At 39.4% G+C, this 11,850-nt stretch overlaps 2 non-coding genes across 2 annotated transcripts; both read left to right on the forward strand.

Annotated features, from left to right (window-relative positions):
* The first annotated feature begins 564 nt into the window (after positions 1–564).
* Positions 565–671, forward strand: LOC144580282 (U6 spliceosomal RNA). The gene has a single exon (XR_013529579.1). It is a non-coding gene; the product is annotated as a U6 spliceosomal RNA (small nuclear RNA).
* Positions 672–3,289: 2,618 nt separating this feature from the next.
* On the forward strand, positions 3,290–3,396 carry LOC144580281 (U6 spliceosomal RNA). The gene has a single exon (XR_013529578.1). It is a non-coding gene; the product is annotated as a U6 spliceosomal RNA (small nuclear RNA).
* Positions 3,397–11,850: the final 8,454 nt, after the last annotated feature.

The following is an 11,850-nucleotide window of genomic DNA, read 5'->3' on the forward strand; positions in this document are numbered from 1 at the left end:
CAAGGCGGGTGGTGGAGTCTCCTGGCACCTGGTTTTGTTCCAATTGTGCACACTAATCTGTCTGATTTCTCTTGTTTACTATTTCTTCTTCTCCTTTATTAAGTGGGGTGGATTTTCACCTGGATGCCCACGCTGACCCAGTACTTGTGACCGCAGGGTACATGCCCATCTCAGCCTATTAAAGGGCTGAGATACCTGTCGTGAGTCAAAGCGCCCAGCACAGTCTTCCTCACTTTTTTTTAACAATAAAATCCGGCGGCCAAGTATGGTGCATCATGGGAGCCTGTCATCCAGGCGCTTCAAAAACCAAGGGGTGTGGATCTTGCGAGGTTGCGGGTTCCAGACAGGCCCAACCAACATGGCGAAACCCCGTCTATAAGATGAAAACAAAACTTGGGCTGGGCTCGGCGAATCATGCCTGTAATCCCAAAAATTTGGAATGCTGAGGTGGCCGGATCGTTATGCCACAATATCGAGACTCGCCTCGAACGACACAGTGCCACCCTCTCTCTATAAAATACATATAATGATATAACAATAAAAACACTGAGACAGGCATTGCATGTGCTCGATTCGGCAGCACCTACACTAAAATTGGGATGCAACACAGAAGGCTGGCGTGGCCGCAGCGCAAGACTGACACGCAAATGTGTGCAGCGGTTTGTATTTTTTTTTTTTTTTTTTAGTTCATGCGGCTGTATTTTAGAAATCCAATACAGATAGATTTGAGGTACCAAAAAAGAAAAATTGAAATTTAGCTGAATGTGGTGATGTGAACACCTTCAACCCCAGTTACTTGGGAGGCATTGGCAGAACGATCGCTGAATCCCAGGAGGTAGTTGTTGCAATAAGTCAAGATCGCACTGTTGTACTCCAGCCTGGGTGACAAGGGAGAAACAATAAGTCATAAAGAAAGGCAGGGCATGGGATGAAGCCACTCTGCACCTCATTTCGTTCCAATTGGGCACACTAATCTGTCTTATTTTCTATTTCTACTTCTTGTTTTCTAAGTGAAATGGTTTTCACGGAGATGCCCAGGCTGACCCGGAACTCGTGACCTCGGGTGAACCGCCCACCTCGACCTCCCTAATGGCTAAGATAGCTGGCGTTAGTCACAGCGCCGGGCACAGTCTCTCTGTTCTTTTCTTGTAACAAGAAATTCGGCCTGCCAGGTACAGTGGTCCACAGGAGCCTGTCATTTAGGTGCTTCAAAGACCAACTCGGAAAGAAATTTCGAGGATGTGGGTTAAAGACGCATACGGCCAACATGGAAAAATTCCGTCTTTAGAACGAAAACCAAACTTGGGTTAGGCTCGGCGCCTCACACCTGTAATCTCATCACAGTGGAATATTGAGGCGTGCAGACAGTGAGATCACCAATTCAAGACTGGCCTTGAATGACACAGCGCTACCCGCTTGCTATAAACAACATAAAAACTGAAAGAAATAAAAAAGCTGATCCGGGCATGGCACGTGCTCGCTTCGGCAGCACGTACACTAAAATTATGACGCTAAAAAGAATGCGGGCCTGGCCTCAGCGCAAGGATGACATGCTAGGCCGTGCAGTGTTCCATTTTTTATTAATTCATTTAGTTTTGCCATTGTGGCTGTTTTGAACAAATCAAATACAGATAGATTATAGGTTCACAAACGTAAACAGAAAGTTAGCTGGACCTGGGGGTGTTGACACATTCAACCTCGGTTACTTGGGAGGCATCGGCAGGACGATCGCTTGAACCCACTAGGCAGTTGTCGCAATAAGCCAAGATCGCTGTGTTGCAGTCCATTCTGGGTGACAAGAGGAAAGCAGTATGTCATAACAAAAGGTGGGGTGGGGGGAGTCACCCAGCACTTGGTTTTGTTCCAATTGTGCACACGAATCTGTCTGATTTCTCTTGTTTACTATTTCTTGTTTTCTTTTTTAAGTGGGGTGGGTTTTCACCTGGATCACCAGGCTGACCCAGAATTGGAGATGGCAGGTGACCAGCCCATCTCGGCCTATTAAGGGCTGGGATTGCTGGCGTGAGCCAAAGTGCCCGGCACAGTCTCCCTCATTTCTTTTTTAACAATAAAATCCGGCGGCCAAAAACGGTGCATCATGGGAGCCTCTCATCCAGTCGCTTCGAAGACCAAGGGGTGTGGATCTCACGAGGATGTGGGTTCAAGACCAGCCCGACCAACATGTTGAAACTCCGTCTTCAAGACCAAAACAAAACTTGGGCTGGGCTCAGCGACTCACGCCTGTAATCCGAGAACATTGGAATGTTGAGGCGGGCGGATCATTAGGCCACCATATGGAGACTCGCCTCGAACGACACAGTGCAACCCTCTCTCTATAAAACACATATAACAATAAAAAAGCTGAGACAGGCATTGCATGTGCTCATTTCGGCAGCACCTACACTAAAATTGGGATGCAACACAGAAGGCCGGCGTGGCCACAGGGCAAAATTGACAAGCAATTGTGTGCAGCGTTTTGTATTTTTTTTTGCCCATGCTGCTATTTAGTAGAAATCAAATACAGATAGATTTGAGATACCAAAAAAAAAAAAAATTTGGTTGTTAGCTGGATGTGGTGAAGGTGACACCTGCAACTCCATTTACTTTGGAGGCATCAGCAGGACGATCATTTTAACCCAGGAGGAAGTTGTTGCAATAAGTCAAGATCGCACTGTTGCACTCCAGCCTGGGTGACAAGAGGGAAACAATACGTCATAAAGAAAGGCAGGGCATGGGGTTGAGCCAACCGGCACCGCATTTTGTTTCAATTTTGGACACTTATTTGTCTGATTTCTATTTTTTTCCAGTTTTACTTATTTTTTTAAGAGAAATTGTTTTTCACTGAGATGCCCAGGCTGACCCGGAACTCGTGACTTCAGGTGAACTGCCCATCTCGACCTCCCAAATGGCTAGGATTGCTGGCTTTAGTCACAGTGCCAGGCACAGTCTCTATTTTCTCTTTTTTTAACAGAAAACTCGGCCTGCCGAGTACGGTGGCCCACAGAAACCTGTCATTTAGGAGCTTCAAAGAACAACGCGGAAGGAGATTTTGAGGATGCAGGTTTGAGACCCGCCCGACCAACATGGGAAAATTCCGTCTTTAGAACAAAAACAAAACTTGGGTTAGGCTCGGCGCCTCACACCTGTAATCCCATCACAGTGGAATGTCGAGCTGGGCCGACAGTGAGATCACAAATTCGAGACTGGCCTCGAACCACTCAGCACTACCCGCTTGCTATAAACAACATAAAAACCGAAAGTAATAAAAAAGCTGAGCCGGGCATGGCATGTGCTCGCTTCGGCAGCACATACACTAAAATTGGGACGCTACATAGAAGGCCCGACTGGCCTCAGTGCAAGGATGACACGCTAAGCTGTGCAGCGTTCCATTTATTATTTATTCATTTAGTTTTGCCGTTGTGGCTGTTTTGTACAAATCAAATACAGATAGATTTTAGGTTCACAAAAATAAACAGGAAATTAGTTGGACCTGGTGGTGTTTACATGTTCAACCCCAGTTACTTGGGAGGCATCCATTCTGACGCAGAATCTTCCCAACTGTCAGCTGATCTCCCGAAGCCACTACTCGCCCATCTACCTGTACTTTGTCATGCTCTTGGCTTCCCTGAGCTGGCAGTATCTGATCACACTCTCTCATGTCATGGAAGACTATGTTTAGACTGCAGAAAACTGATCTCAAATTTGTCAGGAAGCTGAAGTTCACCATGAAATGGATTTACTTTTTTTCTTCGAGGATGGATGTTGGCTTCTACTTTTTTTTCCTTCTAGATTAATCCCTAAAAGAACTCTGTGTGGCAGGGACCTTTAGGAAACTGAAATGTAGTTGAGAAGAATATAAACACGAAAGGAAAAAAAAAGGGTGGCTCACTGCAGCAACCTGTGCTTGGGAGACATGATGACTGTGCTACTTGTGGCTCATAGCAGAGCATTCTGTGCCATTCTTTAGTAGAAATGGCTGCATATGGGACTCTAGTGAGGTCTTATTTAGTGTGATCCTGGCTAGAAAATTAATTAAAAGTAATTTGATGCAAAAAATATATATATAATTGCTTTTAATTTACTATTTTTTGTAAGAAATAATATAAGAAAGAAGGCAAACAGACACATAAAAGCAAAGTATAGTATTGGTATTGAAACTTCTGCAGATAATCAAAATATTGATTTTCTTCAGAAGTAGAGCTTTCCCCTTAAGTAAGATTCTTCACTACCTTTTGTCACATGTCTATTCCAGCCTATGCGTTATTGAAACAATATCACTGATTAAATTTTGTTTCAAAAAGAGAAAAGTATTGTCATGGGCAAAATGTGCTCCTTCCAAAATTTATATGTTGAAGTCTCAGCCCCATATAATTCAGAATGTATGTAACTAGTATTTATAGAGGAAAAGAATTTGTACACAAAACATCTTGAAAATAAGATGACATGAAGATATAAGATGAAAATGGCCAAGGAGAGAAGCCTAGGGATGGTCCATCCTTAATGATCCTCAGAAAACAAAATTTTGACTGCACTTTTATCTAGGACTTCAAGTCTCCAGAAGTGAAAAAAATATATATCTGTTGTCTAACCAACCAATTTCTGATACTTTTTATGGTAGCCCTAGCAAATGCATAGAGTTATCAATAATGGAGTTATAACTCAAAACACAAGTGTGAATCTATGCATTCAATTGTGTTCTTTTGGACAAACTTAATTAAAATAATCAATAATAATAATTATAAAAGAAATTATACAGTGGCTCAAGTCTGTAATCCCAGCACTTTGGGAGGCTGAGGCAGGTGGATTATGAGGTCAAGAGATTGAGACTATCCTGGTCAACATGGCGAAAACCTGTCTCTACTAAAAACACAAAAAATTAGCTAGGCATGATCAGCTACTAAGGGGACTGAGGCAGGAGAATTTCCTGAACCCAGGAGGTGGGGGTTGCGGTGAGCCAAGATCGTGCCATTGCACTCCAGCCTGGGTAACAAGAGTGAAACTCCATCTCAAAAAAAAATTATATATTTATTCTGGAACATAAAAAGTTCACCAGAGATGGTCTAGCAATATTAAGAAAATTATTTGATATATAATTAAAGAAGGAGAAATTACTGGAAAGGCCAACTAATCTAATATTTTTCACTAATAGAAATATCTGGATGGATAAGAATGGAAACGAACATCCCAGGAAATTAAACTAACATCTAATTAAAAATCACTGAGGATCAGTGTAAATGGAAAAATGAGACAACGAAGAAAGCTATGGTAAAGAGATGCTTTTCTTTACAATTGTTCTTTGTTTTTTAAACAGATTTAATAAACTTTAATTTATATACAATAAATTTATCTGTTGTTAGGACAAATTTAACAATTTTAGTAAGTGTAAAGAGTTAACCACATCATCCAGTTTTAGAACATTTTCATCCCTCTTAAAAGATCTCTTACCAGTTAAGTTTGATCTCAAATGACTTTGGAAGGTGGAGTCAGTATTAGGATGCAGAGGTTTAGACAGTCTTTGTTCTCATGGGCTACATAATAACATCACCTACCTTACACTGTCCCCTTACCTGTAAACACTGCCATCATTTACTACACATACATGTGTTTATTTTATCAATGGAGCTCATGAGGTTGTCGGTGGCCTTGCCTTCATTTATGACACACATGACACACAATTGAGTCATGGTACCCCATTCTCCTAGACAATCATTGTTCAAGGGTGGTGACTCCTTTAGACTATAATGCTATGCCTAGTCCACCGAAACATCTTCAGTATCCCAGTAAAACTCTCATTAAGAATAAACCCAATTTATAGGAAGCAAAGCAGACTGATGGAGACGTAGAATTCCTTACCTGAAGCAAGTCAATTGCTTAAAATCCCCCATAATGTGAGCCAATAAATAACCCCCTCTTTATTTCACTAATTTGGGCTTCAAATTTACATTCTCTATTAATTACAGGACATCTTAACCATTGAAAATACTACTAAGAAACTAAGTTGTCCAGGGTACCTGGCAGAAGCAAGTACAAATCTCTTTGAAAGGTATATGCTCAACCCAGGTGAAGACCCAGATGAAGCATGCACAGTGTAAACTCAATAACAAAACAAATATGAGGAAACAAGCTACTTTAAATGCGAAGGGAAGCACGCACTATAGAACTAGGGCCATCCATGTTTTTGGATAAGGGAGATGTAGATTTGAATATAACCTAAGTATTTTTTAAAAGTAACATAAAAAAATGAAACAAGATGCTGCCAAAAATGACATTCTTTCTCTTTTATCATCATCTGAATGCTTGTCACAAGAAATTATGTTTGTTCAGAGATGATCCTTAAGTAGTAAAGGGAGCCAACATAAACATGTATGTTTCAGGAAAGAAAATACCTGTTTATCTAAAAAGTATTGGTGAACAATAGCCCCAGGCAGAATAATGTATCTTGATATTTTTGTTATTTTATTATTTATTTATTTTTTTTGAGATAGAGTCTCGCTCTGTAACCAGGTGCCAGGCTCCAGGCTGGAGTGCACTAGCTCAAGCTCACCTCACTGCAACCTCCACCTCCTGGGTTCAAGCAATGCTCCTGCCTCAGCCTTCCAAGTAGCTGGGACTACAGGCATTCGCCACCATGCCCAGCTAATTTTTGTATTTTTTAGTAGAGACAGGGTTTCACCATGTTGGCCAGGATGGTCTCGATCTCTTGGCCTTGTGATTCACCCACCTCGGCCTCCCAAATAGCTGGGATTATAGTCATGAGCCACCACGACTGGGCTTATTTTTATTTTTATTATGATATTTTATTATAATATAGCCTAGAAAATAATAATGCTTCTGTTTGACAGATGGGCCTAATTATACCATTTATTTAAAATTAGTAATTTGCTTGTAGCTCAAATTTAAGAAACAAGAAAAAAAATAATTTGTTGGAATTTCCACTTTTGTTCTTTATTCTAGGATAAATGTACTTCAATGTAACTTCTGTTTTTAGAATGTGATATGCAGTGAACATTATTGACTTCTGAATAACATATGAAGAAGAAAGAATAATATATTTTCACAAATGAGAGCAATGGATGAGAAGCGAGGTTAAGTTAAGAACCAAAGAACTTTTCCTTAGCTATGACCTGTGAAAAGTACTTACTCTGAGTAAATTCATATTTATTGGAGAATTGGTAAATGCAATCCAAACTATGATGTGCTCCTCATGTGGGTCCTCCAAAAATTTTCAAAGGACTGTTTTCTAGTATAATGACACATGTGAAATACTTGGTTTAATTTTCAAGTCAAAGTTTATATGAATCGAAACAGGGTCAGGCTATAAGGTCAAGGATAACATAATAGCTGACATAGCACAAGGAAAAAGCTGCATTAAAAAATAAAAAACTAAGAAAAAAGGAAGTTACAGGAGACTGTAAATAAAATAATCTTGGTAAATATGATAGGCACATGACTAATATAGTTACAAATATTTTTATTACATTTTCATTGGTACATGGAATACCTATATAAGATATCCTTAAATATTAATCTTTGTGATGTTTTTCCTGACTCTATTGTGTTTTATTTCTGAATGAGAGTTGAAGTCATTTCTATTACTCAAGTGTAATTGGAGTAATTTACAAAAGAAATCCCAAGGAGAAAACCAGTCTATGTTGTCTTTGGCCTCCACAGTAAAATTTTCCTGCTGCTAAAGAACAAAAAGACTTTTAAATTCTAAATTTTTGTTATGCAAGGGCTGAAATTTCTAGAGTCATGCTAGCAATTGAGGTGGGAGAAAATTGAAAAATGAACAGTAAGGCATTGAAAGAGATGCAGCATCTGTGCAGTAACAATGAATTAGAAAGAGAAGCGAGGAAGACCCAGACAGCTTTATTTCCCAGAAAAATTAAATGAGTGACAATAAAATGGGAGAAAAGAGAGAAGGTGGAGATGTCGATAGATAAGCAAATGCAATTAGTACAGAATGTGAAGTAATTTATGGACAAAACAAAAATATACACCGCTTGAGGTTTTGATAATTAAATGAATTAATGTTCATAAATGCAACAGTGTCTGGCCTCAGTAGGTACTCAAACATATATTAATAGGTAAAATTTTATACATTATATTTTTATGTTTACCTAATAAAACCTGTTTTAAAATTGAATATCATATGAGTAAAGCTATGCATGATCTTTCTGAGCTATTTTGGGGGACTTTGATAGTGGACCTACAAATGATTCCTTTTTAATTATGGTTTTCTTTCAGTTCAGGGTGGGTCTACAAACGCTATTCAGGAGCTAGGGCCTGGAATTAGGAACTATGGGTGTCTGGCTGGTGCCTTATTTTACTGTGGCTGAGTTGGTGCCCAAGTTGCAAGACAAAGTCCTCTGGACTTTTTCTTCTTTGTTACCTCAAACTGGTGTCGCTGCCTGTTGTCACCACCACCCCAAGCCCATAGTTTCTACTGCTTGGTTGCAGCTGATGTTTATCCAGTGCCCAAGAATCCATTAGTAAGCAGGTAATGAAGCCTGCCAGGCCTGGGACTCTCCCTTCAGGGTAGCAGTTTCCCTTCTGGCCCAGGGCGGGTCTACAAATACCATTTAGGAACTAAGGCCTGAGATTGAGGACTCTAAGACTGTGCTTGGTGCCTTATTTTATGGTGACTGAGCTAGTTTTCAGGTTGCAAGACAAAGTTGTTTTAATTCCCCTCTCTCCTTTCCTCAAGCAGACGTCTCTCCCCATAGCCACCACAGCTGGAAATGTGCTGGGTCATACCTGAAGCAAGCACAGTACTGGGCCTCACCCAATGCCATTACTGCCTGGCTACTGCTGATCTTTATTTAAGGCTGAAGGGCTCCTTAGTCAGCTGGTAATGAATCCTGCAAGGACTGGGTCTCCCTTCAGGGAAGAGAGTTTTCTTTTGGTCTAAAGAAGGTCTAAAAATGTCATACAGAAGCTGGGGCATGGAATGGGGACTTCAAGCCTCTGCTTAGCACTTCTGTGGCTGAGCTGGTATGAAGATTGTAAGAGCAAGTTCTTACTCTTCCTTCTATTTTCCTCTAGCAGAAGAGTTTCTTTTGAAGCTGCAAATTATGCTGCTTAGAGGTCAGGGAGGGGTAAAGTAAGTACTCCCTTGGCTGTCCTGTCTGGCATCTCACTGGTCACATCCACCCCAAGTCCACTGTCTCTGAGCCCAGCATGGGAATACAACGTGCCCAGGAATTGCAGTCATTGTGGCCTAGACTGCCTTTCAAATTAACTTAGTACTCCAGAGAACTTTATCACACTAAGTACTTTAGCATACTAAGTACTTAAGCATTTTTGGACTAGCCAGAACTCAGATTCCAACCATTGGGAGGGATGGATGATTACCCTTTTGCTAATGCTGCTCTAAATACTCTGAGATTGCCAGCCGAATTCTGCTTTGTGTTGTTTTCCAGTGTGACAGAGCACCACAGAGTTCCAATGTTAAGTCCCAAATCACCTTACTGTCTCTTTACCAACCACACAGATTCTTTCTTTATGCCAGGCTGTGCTTCTGGGAGATAAGGGAGGAGTGGCACAGACAATTGAAAACTGGCTTTCCCACCCTCTGGAGCGCTTCTTTCCCTGATACCATGTTAAAACCAGGTACTGTGATCTCTCACTTTGTTTTTGTTCTTAAAAAGGTAAATTTTTGTGTGGATAGTTGTTCAATTTTATGTTGCTGGGATCACTGGAGGGTTCTATATAGCCATCTCGCTCCACCTCCACCTTAAATATTTATTAATCACTAAATATTTAAAATTTCCCAATAAAATTTTTAATATATTCAAAATTATCTGATTTGTAATCTTTAACAAGTTTCTTATTTCGATGTGTTTATTTCCTCAATTTCAAAATTTCACATGAAATATATGCTGCATTGTCCTTGCTCATCAGGGCAAGAAATAATATGTCTAGTAATGGGTACACAGTGGCTGTCTCTTGGGTAACATCCAGAAATAAATTATATAAAGAGCTTTCTCTATGGTTGCTTTATTTTTAACCCTCCAAAAATGGTAGCAATCAATGTGGCCCATGGGATTAAATAAAACAACATATGTAAACCACCATGTATAATTCACCACACAGGATGAGTAAAATAAAGTTGTAGTTTTATTATCATTATTATTTGAAAGTATTTCAATTAGTGATATATTAGGTGGTATTTTAATCTCCATTCATTTAAAATAAAGAAAAACATTTAAGTAATACTTTTCAGACTCATATTAAGAATATTGGACATAAATTTTATTATTCATAGGGAAAAAATATAGTTTTTACCTACTGATACCTGATAAACATAATGTCAGAATATATTTTAGACCCTTCCAGCCAGTGTCATTGGTGGTCAAGATTTGTCTTGGAATTACGATCACATTCTTTAAATGTTTTAACACAATGCCTTCATATTAAGCAAAAAATTTTGAAACCAGAACAAATTAGTGAGATTCCTACCCTAAGCCCAAGTTTTATCATCTGAGAAAGTTCAAATGACTTGCCGAAGTATCTATGAGATAAGAAGCAGCTCCTCAATATTTCACTGAATAATTTTAAAACTTGTAAATTCTAGCCTAAAATTTGTTCTAGACATATGAAAATTTAGAGAGGAGGAGGATTAACTGGAATAAAGTCTGTAAAAAATATCTGAGTTGAAGTAGTGAGTTCGATGGGAGTATATAAAAAAGAAAGGTGGTAAGTTGCAATTATTTAGTGCAGCTTTATGGTTTATTTAAATACTTAGTAGAATTCAGTATTTACATTATTGATCCTTATTATCTTATATTATCTTTAGTCTCTCTACAGCATTTGCTAAACATATAGTTTTTCAGTCTTTGGAATATTGATAATACATCAAAATACTAAAAAATAGCAAGATGTAATTGTTATGTCACTCACAGAGAGGCTGAAGGAAATGAGTAAATCGTGTATGGAGGCTAACTTTAATATTTGTCCATTTTCCCAATCACATGAGAACATTAAAAGAGCTAACATGGCCAGGTACAGTGATTCACAGCTGTAATCCCAGCACTTTAGGAGGAGGAGACAGGTGGATCACAAGGTCAGGAGTTCAAGACCAGCCTGGCCAAGATGGTGAAACCCTGTCTCTACTAGAAGAATATTAAAAAATATAGCCAGGTGTGGTGATGGGTCCTTGTAAGTCCAGCTACTAGGGAAGCTAAGGCAGAGAATTAATTGAACCAGGGCAGTGGACGTTGCAGTGAGCCAAGATAGCACCACTGCACTCCACTCTACTCCAGCCCAGAAGACAGAGCAAGATTCCATCTGAAAAAAAGAAAACAAAAAAAGCTAACTTGCATTTGTAGCTCTGTACCAGACAGAGGGTTTAGTATATTTCAGTCTGTCTCAGTCATATACAAATTTGAAATTTTAATATTGATGTGTTCATTTATCTATGAACTGTGAAGTAGCTGACATCCTAGAATCTTACAGCAGAAACAAGTATTTTTCCAACACCCAAAACTGCTGTGTGTGGCCAATAAGTGTAATTCCTTTCTAGCCCTCGAGGCAGTGTATGTGGATGTATGCGTGTGGATATTTATATATGTTCCCTGCACACATGAATGTATGAACCGGAAAAAGTTACCATAGTAATAACCAGGCCTATCTAACGTAAAGTATTTAACATTTTCCCACCCCTTTAAAGTATATAGTTTTAAAAAATTAAAACCATAATAAATGTTTTGAATATTAAAAAAAAATTAACCTACAGAACAAAATGAATGGAGAAAGCTATTTGCCTTGTACTTTTCCCACACTCTTGCTGCTAGTTGTACACATCTCCAGTTCAACTCTTGCCCATGGGACACTCATCAATTAGGTTTT

The sequence above is a fragment of the Callithrix jacchus genome, chromosome 18 (assembly GCF_049354715.1).
Source record: "Callithrix jacchus isolate 240 chromosome 18, calJac240_pri, whole genome shotgun sequence".
Lineage (NCBI taxonomy): Eukaryota > Metazoa > Chordata > Mammalia > Primates > Cebidae > Callithrix > Callithrix jacchus.